The following is a 14,041-nucleotide window of genomic DNA, read 5'->3' as shown; positions in this document are numbered from 1 at the left end:
GGGCTGTAATGATAAAAAATCCCAAAGAAGAAGGGCTACAAAAATTGCCCAGAGCAGCTCAGGAACACCAAGAATTAGAATTGCTGGGCTCCTCTCCAGCACCATACTGCATTCATTTTGTCTTCACTCCACTATCTAGCACTAAAGCGCTTCACAACATACTACAATATTGAGAGGAATTCACAGCAAAAAAGTGGTGTGGAATCCTGAGTTATGTTGCAGCAGACAATCCATACTATTCATACCCCAAGAGCCTCCCTAAGGGTTTATTCCTAATCTGTGGAGATTGGGCATGGGCAGGCATCCCATCCTGGCTTCTAGAAGGGCCGTGTACCATTGGGCAGTTGTCTCTGTTGGCACCCAACCAAACCTTGATTGGCAAATGGACTCGGAAAAACAATTCGGCTAACAAAATTCATAAGAGAGGCATTGACAATTTGGACCCTTGTGGAATGCTTTCAGCCACTCAGTGTAATCTCTGTACACAATGGTTTGGTTGGTTTTGCCCCCCCCTCAGTGACCTTGGCCTTGTGGTTCCTTCCCCCTCGGTGTGTCTCCATTGGCTTCAGGTCAATGCCCTTACCTGCCCTTCGCCCCACCCTCAGACCCTCTACTTAAGGGGAGACGGAGCTGAAGTTCTCCCTCTTCCCCTCTTGCCTCTCTCGCCCCTCGCCCTCTCTCTCATCACCTTCTCCTCCCACCTAGGCTCGGGGTGGGGGGAGGAAATAAAATGGACTCTTGTGCTTAACCAAAGAGACTTGTTTTGTCTGTTTCCCAGTCGGCGGCTATACCTCCCTGGACACGATGAACACTGTTGCTATACAAAGCAACAGACCCAAATTGTAATTCAGAATTTTTTTATTAGTCCCAGTCAAAAAGAGTTGCTGTGTCCTGTTGTGAAGTTTTTAATATTTGGAATAAGGTATGAGCAATTCCAGACTGGGCCCTTGGCCTGCAAAACATGTAGGCCTTTGTGGCGCAGCAAAAATTTCACCTCTCTCCCTTAAGGTGTTCCAGGTTCTAACGGGTGTTCATATGTAGTTTTAGAGTGTTAATACAGAAGCCTCCTTAAGGCAGCAAATGTGTACATTTTTTAAGTGCCTTGTAATGTCAATAAAGTCGCAAGAGAATAAATATGAAGATACAAACAATAAACGTCAGTGCGGCATGAAACATGGCAACTGTGTGCATGTCGTAGCTCAGTCCGACCCCTCAAAAGGGACCCCAACTTCATCTGGCGCCTGGAACTGGGACCCTTTGCTTTACTTACCATAACCCTGCTCCTGAACGTGGGTGGGTATGGTCCGCTGGCCGAAAGAAGGGGCTCAGCGGGGCTCCCCTGATTTGTGGTATCGGGGAGCCGGCCCAGATGTGGGTCGTGTGGAATTGCTACCTCGCGCTGGCCATGGAGCATTCCACAGGATTCATCAAGCGGATGAATCTCGCGCCGTCCCCAGAACGTGGACGGTTTGCGGTCTCCTGGACGCAGGAGAGCTCGCTTCACAACCTCGTTCGGCTCAGTTCGGCCGGGGAAGCAAGCAGAGGCAGAAAGCGAGAGAGGTCGGAACGGTGTTCGCAGTAGCGATCCGTGAGGCTACAGCGACACACCCTGGTGGAAGGTAAGACTGTGTTTTCTGTGGAACAAAGAGACAGCGGGAAAAACATGGATCGAGAAATGCAGGCAGCAACGTGACTTCTTGTCAATATTATTTTTAAGAAAGGAGAAAAAGTCAAAGAAGCAGACTTAGAGCATTTGACCCTATGGGCCAGGAAATGGGGAAAGCTGAACAAGTCGTCGCTTGTTTTTAGTAAGACGGAGTGGCGAGAGATAGGAGAACTGCTATGGGATTGTGCGATCAGTGGCGGAAAAGAAGGAAAGGTCACCCAAGAACTAGGAATGGTGTGGAAAAAGACCTTGGTTACCTTACAAATGCTCACGGCCAAGCGGAAGGCCGCGGAGGCTGCGATTCGGGCTCTGGAGGGTGAGAGATCTAATAGCACGTAGGATCAGAAGCCCTCCAAGATCGGTGCAGGGATCGAGAACAATGAGAAGCGGAAACCCTCTAGGCTGGCAAGATATTTCGGTATTTATAGTGCCTGCCCTGTGAAAGGCACACGGGCCCCCGTTTGCCCAACACCGCAAGATGTAATTCAGCACGTTCAAGGACCGGATGTGGCCCTGGCCGCGCCAACGCAGACTGACTCTGCTCGGGACAAAGCTCGCCCGCCAGAGTCTGGGGGCGTGGTGAAAGAGGAGACGGCAGGCGGAGCCAGTGACGAGAGGGGGCTGGCCACGGGCATGACGCAAGGAGGCAGCGCGCAAGGCGGAGACAGCGGCGCAGCGTCCCAGCCCCTTCCATCTCCCGGAAGTCAGGAAGCGGCGGCGCTTGTGAAAGGCGGGGCGGCTCCATCTCCCCCGGAAACGGTGGCTGGCGTCCCGGCGGCGCTTGTGAAAGGCGGGGCGGCTCTGTCTCCCCCGTCAACCGCGGCTGGCATCCCGGCGGTGCAGACGCAAGCCTCCACAGCCGCCGCGGGTTTCCCACTTCCACATGACCCTGAGTTCAACTCTGACAATGACGAACCTAATGACAATTTACATGGCGAGCAGCGACCGCACGTAACTTTGCCGCATGGAAAGGACTTACAACAGATAATAGCTAAGCTTGGTGAGCTTTCCACTTGACAAGACTTGCTGGAAAAGGAAACACAGTCACAGTCAGGGGGAGAAGACAATTCTTCAGTTGTGCCAACAGCACCCCCTGCACCAGCAGTTCTCCCGTTGACCCAGCAGGTGTCACTAACAGCCATGTAAAGTAATCCTATTAAAAGGCGCTGGGCTGCAGTTTGGAAGAATGCTATGTTAGATGGGGACTGGGAAACTGCAGGTGCCTTGTCTTGTCCAGTTATCATTAATAATGGAAACGCTACCTGAGAGCCTCATGAGTGGAAGGTTCTGCAGTCGGCGAAACAGACGATCACCAATTATGGTATTAGATCGGAAGCAGCCAGAAACATCATTCAATACATCTTTACAGCAGATGTGCTTTTGCCCTGCAGATTCTACCAGCATTGCCTCACTGTTGCGAACTCCATCACAACTTCTTATTTTCGAATGTGAATGGAGACGGTTAGCGATTGAAGAAGCTAACCGACACCGAACTGTGGGAGATCCATTATATGGCGTACAGCCTGATATGTTAATTGGTCACGGACTCTATGCAATGACCAATGTTCAGCTGACCTTCCCATTGGAACTCCATCAATTGTCTCAGTCACTAGCCCACAAGGTGTTGCTTCTAGTTCCAGATAAGAAAAAACCGGCACCCTATACCACAATAAAGCAGGGCGCCACAGAGCCATATGGACAATTCATTGATAGATTGTCAGCTGTTTTGAAGGATGCACCAGATATGACACCAGAGGTACAAGAACATTTGCTTCGCTCTCTAGCCTTTGAGAATGCTAATGCACATACAAGGACCATTTTAGCCACTCTTCCACAAGGCACTCCAGTGGATGAAATGCTGGTCGTTGCCATGCGAGCCGAGCAAACTAGTCAGATTGCGGCACTTGCAACAGCTGTCCACGATGCTGTGGAAGAGGAAAGTCACATCATTGCAGCTGCCTTGTCAAGTAAATCCGGGGGGAGAGTGAGTGTTCTGACCACAATGACGAATTGCCGCATCCGAGCAACATCACTTGTTACAAATGTGGTGAATCTGGTCACATTAAACAGACTTGTCAAAAGGCTGTATGGTGCCAAAAATGTAATACAGACACTCATGCGACAGAACTTTGTCACAATTTGTGAAGCTTTTGTCGAACTTCAGAAAAATTACAGCATGGCTGGAGTGCTCGTCGTTTGGAACAACTCCCTTTGTCACTTTTTCTGTCTAATGCCTTTAACTGCCTGTTTGCCATTGTTTTTCAATGGCAAAAAGAAAAAGGGGGAGACACCAATCATCCTTGAGTGCTTGTTTTTGCCTGTCCAGCCAAAAAATCGGGTCATGAACAGATCAGAGTCTTTCGCTGAGTTGACCAGGAAAGGATCTGAATCTGTCTGTGTACTGAGTCGATTCACCCATACATGTCCCCAGTCAAAAATACCACGAAATAGTGTCAACAACGCTGACGCCCACGATTTGTCTTACACGCTCTATGCTTATAAGGTGTAACAGTTACAAAGTAGTCATATAAATACAGTCATAGAGTTAAGTTAAATAGAGTTATAAGTATATAGTATATAGTATATAGTATATAGTATATAGTATATAGTATATAGTATATAGTATAACTTGGCCAAGTTATACCAGTTAAATAAGTTAAATAAGTTATATCAATTACATAAGTTAAATTATGTTAAGATAAGCTAAGTTAAATTAAGTTATGAATAATATCTAAGTTACCATTCACAGTCCATCTATAGACAATTCATGCAACTGAGGAACGCTCTATTTGACCAATGGTTCGGTTCATGGAGTTTTGACTGATTGGGTCAAAGACTTGGTTCGTTTTAGTATTATGTGTGGTATTGCAATTGTAATTGTTTTAGTGGGTTTTCTGAGTCATGCTTTTGATTCAGTCTGAATTGCTCAAAAAGAAAAAGGGGGAAATGTTGCGGAGTTTTTAATATTTGGAATAAGGTGTGAGCAATTCCAGACTGGGCCCTTGGCCTGCAAAACATGTAGGCCTTTGTGGCGCAGCAAAAATTTCACCTCTCTCCCTTAAGGTGTTCCAGGTTCTAACGGGTGTTTATATGTAGTTTTAAAGTGTTAATACAGAAGCCTCCTTAAGGCAGCAAATGTGTACATTTTTTAAGTGCCTTGTAATGTCAATAAAGTCGCAAGAGAATAAATATGAATGACAAACAATAAACGTCAGTGTGGCATGAAACATGGCAACTGTGTGCATGTCGTAGCTCAGTCCGACCCCTCAAAAGGGACCCCAACTTCAGTGTCCCTCTTCCTTCCATGGGTTGCAGCAGCCAAAGCCCTAGGTGAATTGGGCCACCTAAAGTGCTGGGTGGTCAAAAAGGCAAACTTAACATCCATCGCCATCAGCTCCCTCCTAGAAGTTGAGAAGATTACCAGGCAGGCAACCCTCCAAAACCGTGCTGCCATAGACTTCCTCCTGCTGCTGCATGGACATGAATGCCAGGAATTTGAAGGACTCTGTTACATGAATTTAACATGGAAAGCACCCAACATCCACATCACTCTCAAAGAACTGAAAAGCATGGTTGGACAGATGAAGCAAGAATTCGAGGACTGGTTCAGTGGGATGTTCAAAGGCTGGGGACTCTCGGGGTGGTGGACTTCGATAATCAGGATAATCCTGTTGTTTTTTGTTGTTTTATTTTTAATTGTATTGGCGTTTGGAATCCTACGCTGCCTAGTTTTAAAAGCCCTTAATGGTTTAATCCCTACTGCCTCAGAAGTCTGCCATGCAGAGCTTGCAGGACAAGAGCAGGCAAAACTGCCTGCAAATTAAAAGTGGTGGGCAAATACATAGTTTGCATGTGAGTATGCCCAATGCCTTTTTTTCAACTTTATTATAACACACAAGGGTGAGATGTTGTATTTTGCTAAGTTGTTACTTCGTTTTGCACTGAGTGTTCTTTGATTATACCTTCCCATGTATCTTTGCACCTCTTTCACTTGATACCACCTGTATCTCCCCTCCTCCCTGGGTCCGTCCCATTGGTCAACACACCCCCTTCCCTCCCCTCCTCCTTAGGGCTTAAAACTCCTTGGACAAGGGGTCCTGCCCTCTCTTTCCTCCAGGGCTCTGAGGAGCAGGTTCTGCATTAAACCTGTGGGATCATTTCCCACGAGGAATCAGAGTGCCTTTTGTCTTTTACCTTCATCTTAGCCCAGATTCCTCCCCGAGGTCCACAGCTAGCCAGGGCTGGACCTTAGGGGTGCAGGGACTCAGGCACCAAGAGGGCCAAAGCACACACGGGAGAGATAAAGGTGAAGAGGTGATCACCTGAAGACCACTCAGAAGACCACCACAATGGACTGAGCATGCCCAGAAGGGCATGGAGGTAATTACCATACCAAGCGAGGACGAGCAGGGTCAGGGGATGAATATATATGAAGGGAGATTATGGAATGTCATGCATATGTAAGATCTCAGAGAATAATAAGGGTAGCAAGTTCCTTGGTGGGTATGTGTGTCTTTGGTGAAATTATTACCCATGCATCTCAAAGTTGATAAATACATACCGCTGTAACAACTATTTTTAGTTGTGGAGTTCTTTCCGCAGCGTTTCATGGACCTCATCTGGATCTATAGGAGAATGCTTGGTATTTGAATCCCTATAGATTACCTCCAGCATACCTAATTTTCTTAGGTACTGGACACCTTTCTCCATGGCATTCCACCTTTGGATGCACAACTAGATCATCCTTAAGAGAATACCTTTCTCTCATACTTGACAGGAATCACCTCCAGAGGCTGAGAGTTTCTGTCCTCTTTCCAATCCCCTTGTCAATACCTACATTTCGGAATAGGGATCCCAGTTGCTTGGCTTTACTATCATCTAGTTTCATATTGTGAGCTATGATATCCCAGCATTAAAGCAGCCAGGTCACCAGGGGCTCATTCAACTGGCAGCTGAAATATTTTTGCTTATCTTGCAGCACACCTGGGGATAGGGATTGGGTGATTATCTCTGGCCCTGCCTCTTCCTTCTATTCTGAGGGCCCTGCTTCCTCTTCATGCCTCACTAAGTGAATTGATTTGGCCTTGGATTTCTTGTTCTGTGTAGGGTTGACTGCTACTGGCACAGGTTGTTCCTCTGGTTCAGCTGCAGTTTGAGTGGCCATGGTGCCTGTTGGTCTGCACTCCCTCCTCCTCCTCCTGAGGATGCTGTCTAGCAACAAGCAGTCTCTGATAACTAGCAGCCAGCTCCTGGTATGTTGCTTTGTGACTCTCTGGAGTTGCCACAGCAATTTTCTTTCACATATTTTATCATTTTAACAGTGTCCTGTAGTTGTTCAGGAGTGAAATTCCAAACCATCGGAGGAAAGAAGTCCTCCAAATACTGGCCCACGTCCTCCCACATTTCATGCCACTCATGACTATCTGCCTTTGGGGCACATCTCTGAATGACCTTTCTAGAAATCTCTGTTCTGACACTATGACCTGGTGTGGATCGCACTGAGACCTGGCAGACTTAGCAAGAAGAGCATGCTTTCCTCAACATCCAAAGGAAATTCAACATTCTTAAAAGCTGCTGTAACAGGTGTGAAGGAGTGAAATGGCATGAAAATCTGGGGAAAATCATCCTCTCCTGTTCTTCCCACAGGCTGGATGCGATTATTAATAGACTCCCAGAGGTAGCCCCTGGCAATGATATGAAGTGGTATAAAATAACCTCCAGGTCCCAGCCATGCCCCCTCCTGGCTACTGCAAAAAATAACCCTGTCCTGGTCGGAACCAGGACACATGCTTATTATGTGAGGTCATTGATTGGAGACAGACAAATGACATGACTCACTCAGGGTCAGCGACAAACAGCACTGAGTTTATTATCATTGCCCCCTTTTTTATAGGGGGTTTGAATTTCCTAGGTTGGGATCTATGCACTGCCCAGATCTCTGGTCAGTGATGTGTCTGCATCCAGGGTTGAACAGGGCTGGCTGAGGTCTCTGAGTTCAAATCCCTCCTATCATTGCTCACCTAAGGACTTGTTTTATTTCTTGTCTGGTCGAGTTTGGAGGTTTAATATGGCAAATTTTTCTGGCAGCTACAGACCAGCTGCACTGTGACACATGGTCTAGATTCTTATTAGATGTTCACATTCACTTTAAAATTTGCATTTCAGGCATGAGCCTCGTTGAAACTGATGTTCAGGCTATGTTCTTTCAGCACTGCATACAGTGCATTTATAGTATACGTGTAAGATATATATTTATTACATGTAATAAACTCCCATTAAGGTAGCGACTTAAAACTTGAAGATGAGGACCTAAAATGCAAGTGAGACCTCATGGTCTGTAACTGTATCAGGGCATGTAGTGGTTTGAAAGCAAAACCAGTGAGACACTCCAAGTCAGAAATACAATTTAATAGGAAGAGGGAAAAAAAGAAGTAAAATAAAATGCATGCAATAATACAAAAGATCATTGACAGAGTCAGAATACAACATGAGCAGCATGGTGGAAGCAGTCTAGATGAGGTGGTCTTCCTGAAGCAGTAATTCCGTAAAAAGGTCTGGTAGCTCTTTTTCTCTGGGAATCCAGTGGGTAAGGGCTGCCTGTACTGTCCTAAATCCCAGATTATATCCAGGTGGGAATGCTTGGCTCCTCCCCCTGGGTGGAGCATCTCACCATGGGATAATATCTTTCTGAGTCTTGAAGTAGGTCCTTGATGGCCCATTTAACAGAGTTCCCAGAGAAAGTTACCTATGAGTCATGCGGCAAAGGCATTGATGGACCATTAACAGAAGATAGCCCAGAGGGAGGGGCCTGGGAAAAACACTGTCCCACCTGGTTTCAATAGCTCATGAAGATGGCGATAGAATAAATACTTTGTGCACATCCTACACTGAAACCCAGGACAGGGCATTATTGCACTGGGCAGCACATGCAGAGCCAGAGAAGCCCTGAGGGGGTCCCAGAAAGATGACTAAAAAGGAAAGATTGTTACACCCATTTAACACAGACAATTTAGGGAAGGACCAAATTATAAAGAGAAGGATTTATTTTATCTAGCTTAGACATGCAAGTATCCGCTGATTCCAGACTCCATCTATAGTTAATAGAATCAGAATCAGATTTAGAATCATTAGGTTGGAAGAGACCTTCAAGATCATCAAGTCCAACCCGACCCTAACCTCATTTAAACCATGGCACCAAGTGCCAAATCCAGTCTTTTCTTAAACACATCCAGAGATGGTGAATCCACCACCTCCCCAGGTAGACCATTTGTTGGGGGTTAGGTTTTGTTCCTTTTTACTCTCAAGAATTTTTTCCCCATAAGTTACCAAGGAGACTAAATGTCGTACTTAAGACTATTTAACAAAACAAAGGGATGGTCGAAGCTTGGAGGGGGGTGGGGTTTTGGGGCAGAGAAAAAGGACAGAGCTTCAGGTAGCCGCTCTCTCTGGTTTTCGGTGTCCAGGGAGAAAGCACGGCTGGGTTGGTGCTCCTGCTGGCAAATTTCACTGCAGTCCAGTCTTGGGAAATCTGCCATCATCTGCTCGCCCTGGAATTCTGAGCTTCTCTGCCACCCTGCAAGAGCTGGGCCAGCCCTGCCCTGCCGTCATGGTTCCATCAGCACTGCTCCTCTTGCTTTAGCAACCCTGCATCCCTCTGCCTTGCCATTGTCCCTTGAAGGGACATTTCTGCCACTTTACAGCTACCAAGACTCTTTTTCCACTGTTCCCAGCTTGGTGCTCTGAGGATCCTACAAAGGCACTGAAACCAAACTGCCCTCAAAGTTCTTGGTACTGTTTTTGTTTTCAATGCTGTAGTTGTTTTTGTTTGTTTTGTTATATATTAGTAAAGAACTGATATTTCTATTTCCAAAATCTTTTGCCTAAAAGCTTTTAACGGGAAAAATTATAATTGGGAAAAAGGGTGGTGGTGGTGGTAGTTTACATTCTCCATTCTAAGGGAAGCTCCGGCTTTCCCTGGCAGATACCTGCCTTCCCAAACCAAGACACCATTCCAACACTTTATTACCCTTTCTGTAAAAATCTTTTTCATAATACCCAGCCTATATTTCCCTTTGCAATGCTTAAGACTGTGTCCCCTCATTCTGTCAGTTGCTGCCTGAAGAAAGAGGCCAACTGCCACCTGACTACAGCCACTTTTCAGGAAGCTGTAGAGAGTGATAAGGTCACCTCTGAATCTTCTTTTCTCCAGGCTAAACAACCCCAGCTCCCTCAGTTGTTTCTCATTTGGTTTGTGCTCCAAGCCCCTCACCAACCTTGTTGCCCTCCTCTGGACGCACTCCAGCATGTCAATGTCCTTCCTAAACTAAGGGTCTCAGAACTGGACACAGTACTCATGCTGCGGCCTCATCAATTCTGAGTACAAGGGAAGAATGACCTCCCTGCTCCTGGTGACCACACTATTCCTGATACAGGCCAAGATGCTGTTAGCCTTCTTGGCCACCTGGGCACACTGCTGGCTCATGTTCATCGGTTATCATCCAGAACCCGCAGGTCCCTATCCGCCTGGGCACTGTCCCCAGCCTAAAGTGTTGCAGGGGGTTATTGTGGCCAAAATGCAGGACTTGGCACTTGGACTTATTAAACTTAATCCGATTGGATTCCGCCCATCCGTCCAATCGTTCCAGGTCTCTCTGCACAGCCCTCCTACCTTCCAACATATTAACACACATTCCCAGCTTAGTGTCGCCTGCAAAATTACTAATAAAAGATTCAATACCCTCATACATGTAATCAATAAAAAAATTAAACAAAATTGGCCCCAGTATATACCCCTGAGGTACACCACTGTAGGGGTGCATTTCCCACATCCCCATAAGGTATTTCCAAATAGGGAAGGAGTTTCAGTTTACCTCTAGACATTTTAGGAAGTTTACCTAGATTTTTCCATACCCTGCTAACAGGGATTGGCTCAGTGCCAAAAGAGAAGCATCTATTGGATCTTGTCACTGTTTTTCAAATGTGCTGAGCTTTTTGGTCATTAAAAGAGCTTGGACTTTTAGAGCTGAGAGCTGAGAGGGGGTTCTCAGTTCAAACTCTTATGCTGGTGTGAGGGAGTCTTAGCTGGAGCTGGATCCTAGAATGCAAAGTGAAGTCTAAAAGACTATTTTCCTCTATGAAGAGAAGACCCTCAGTTTGGCTGAGCCAAAACTGCAGATAGAAGTCACAGCATATCTGAGGAAACCAGGAGAGAAACCAGGGGAGCTGGTGAAAACCACAGAAAGCATTTATGGTGAGTGATAGAAATCCTCAGCAGTTAGAAATAAATGAGACATTATTTTTGTTTAATTACTTTAATTTGAGAAAAAATACCTCGAACAACTTTTAAAAATGCATCTATAAAAGAAAAACAAACCCAAATGTAGAAATGGGACTTTTATGAGCTGAAATTAGGTAAAAGACGTGTAGTCTGAAAAAAAATTATATGCATTGTGTAATAAATGATCAGCCCAATTTCATCAATATGTCATTTTATTGGAAAATATTGCAAAATAGGAATTTTGGAAAAAGCCACAATCAAATGGACAGCATTGAGCCTGGGATCGATAGTGGGTGAACCTCAGATCCGGCCGTGTGCCGTATCCCTCCCCGTTCACGAAGTCTGCCTTTGCAGGGCCGACTTTTATACAGTTTTTCTTGCCTGAGGGGAGATTGCCTCATTTCATTGTCCACTCCATTGGTGCTTCATATTCATATTTCTTTTCTTTTCGTTTGCCGGTCTGATGAATGGTTTTCCAGGCAGGGCTGAGGCTTCTGATTACATTTACGGGAACCTGGCATTCACATGCCCACCCAGTCCGATGTAGATAAGATTCTGATCAGGTGTTGATCAGCGGGTCATTGACAATCTCATCTCCGGAGATGACCCATCTCCTGGTAGAGACACCCTCCTTTGTGTTGCAGATGGGTGGCTCCCCCTATTCCTGGAAGCGGCTTGTAGTTTCACCATCACTTTTATTTTGTGGAAGTAGAAGTATTCGATACAGCATATTTCTATAAAACACGAATTAATTCCCCAATACTTATAACAAATCCCTCTCTTTCTATATAAACAAATTAATTTGTGAACCTACACATTTATTTTCTTTTTCAAAAAACTTCAGAAGGCTGTTAAGTTTTTATTTCAAGTTTTAACAATCTATTATCCCATCTTAAATTTCTTTCCACCAAAAATCCCCTTTAAGTTACTTCACACCAGGTGCATAACTTATATATAAAAATATACCTTTATGACCCTTTCACCCAGTGCATTATTCATTTAAAAATAGATTTTTAAATTGTCCCTTTACCTAGTGCAATTTGCAAAGAATACTTCTTAACAACTTTTCAGTTTGGATATTGTCTCTAGTTCATATTTAGGTTTTCCTTTTAGTCATCCCAGTCCTCACTTATTGTTTCACAGTATCTTTCATAGTCCTCCTCTTTTAATCTAGCCTCAAATTTTGCTAAAGCTTCAACTGCCTTTACTTGTTTCTTCTGTCTTGTTTAATTTTAATAGTTTTGTGGTCTGGCTTGATTTACCTGCAGCCATTTCAGGATCTATGGGTAGAGTTGCTAGTTGCATACCTTGTACCACTGAATGTATTAGTTGGATAAAGCACGGTATTAAGCAAGGTAGGAACATTATCCCAGCGATTGAGTACAGAATGAAAATGACTACCTTCTTCCACCATGCTTCTGTTGCAAACAACTGATCCCACCATGTGGCTTGAAGTATTGAATTCCAGTTTTGCACTGGGACATGAGCTATCTTCTTAATTTCCGCCGCCAATCCTCTAATGGTTTCCCCATAATCATTGATTTCAATGCAGCATTCAGATTTGTTAAATTTCCCACAAACTCCCCCTTCTTCAGCTAATAAATCTAGGGCTATTCAATTTTTATATACAAAAGCCTGCATCTGAGTGTGTTGTTTGGCTAGGAGTTCTAGAGCATCAGAGGTATGATTTGACACAATCTTTACCACAGTCTGAAGCCGAATTAGTCTGTTTAGTAAATAAATTGGGGTGCTAAAGTTGGGGACCCTTTTGAGAGGTCGGGCTGAGTCACGACTTTCACACCAAGGCTGTGTTCATGTAGCACTGACGTTTATTGTTTGTCTCTTCATATTTATTCTCTTGTGACTTTATTGACATTACAAGGCACTTAAAAAATGTACACATTTGCTGCCTTAAGGAGGCTTCCGTATGAACACTATAAAACTACATATGAACACCTGTTAGAACCCGCAATACCTTAAGAGAGAGGGGTGAAATTTTTGCTGCGCTACAACTTAATTTTCACTGCGTCACAGAGGCCCACAGATTCTGCAGGCCAAGGGCCCAGTCTGAAATTGCTCACACCTCATTTTCAAATATTCTGCAACATTTCCCCCTTTTTCTTTTTGAGCAATTCAGACTGAATCAAAGGAACAACTTAGCAAAACACACTAAAACAATTACAATTGCAATACCACACATGATACTAAAATGAACCAAGTCTTTGACCTAATCAGTCAAACTCCATGAATTGAACCATTGGTGAAAAGGAGTGTTTTTCAATTGCGTGAATTGCTTACAGATGGACTGTGAACGGTAACTTAAATATTATTTATAACTTAATTTAACGTAGCTTATCTTAACGTAACTTAACTTATGTAATTGATATAACTTAAATATTATTTATAACTTAACTTATTTAACTGGTATAACTTGGCCAAGTTATACTATATACTATATAGTATATACTATATACTATATACTATATACTTGTAACTCTATTTAACTAAACTCGATGACTGTATCTATATGATTACTTTATAACCGTCACACCTTATAAGCACAGAGCGTGTAAGACAAATTGTGGGCGTCAACGTTGTTGACACTATTTCGTGGTATTTTTGACTGGGGACATGCACGGGTGAATTGACTCAGTATACAGACAGATTCAGATCCTTTCCTGGTCAACTCAGTGAAAGACTCTGATCTGTTCATGACCCGATTTTTTGGGTGGACAGACAAAAACAAGCACTCTAGGATGATTGGTGTCTCCCCCTTTTTATTTTTGCCATTGAAAAACAATGGCAAACAGGCAGTTAAAGGCATTAGACAGAAAAAGTGACAAAGGGAGTTGTTCCAAACGACGAGCACTCCAGCCATGCTGTAATTTTTCTGAAGTTCGACAAAAGCTTCACAAATTGTGACAAAGTTCTGTCGCATGAGTGTCTGTATTACATTTTTGGCACCATACAGCCTTTTGACAAGTCTGTTTAATGTGACCAGATTCACCACATTTGTAACAAGTGATGTTGCTCGGATGCGGCAATTCGTCATTGTGGTCAGAACACTCACTCTCCCCCCGGATTTACTTGACAAGGCA

General features: G+C 44.4%; 1 pseudogene; it reads left to right on the top strand.

Moving 5' to 3' along the window:
* Window positions 1–4,175, top strand: part of LOC136373441 (uncharacterized) — a 42,060-nt pseudogene extending 37,885 nt beyond the window's left edge.
* Window positions 4,176–14,041: the final 9,866 nt, after the last annotated feature.

The sequence above is a fragment of the Sylvia atricapilla genome, chromosome W (assembly GCF_009819655.1).
Source record: "Sylvia atricapilla isolate bSylAtr1 chromosome W, bSylAtr1.pri, whole genome shotgun sequence".
NCBI classification, from domain to species: Eukaryota; Metazoa; Chordata; class Aves; order Passeriformes; family Sylviidae; genus Sylvia; species Sylvia atricapilla.
This window is presented reverse-complemented; position numbering and strand designations above follow the sequence as displayed.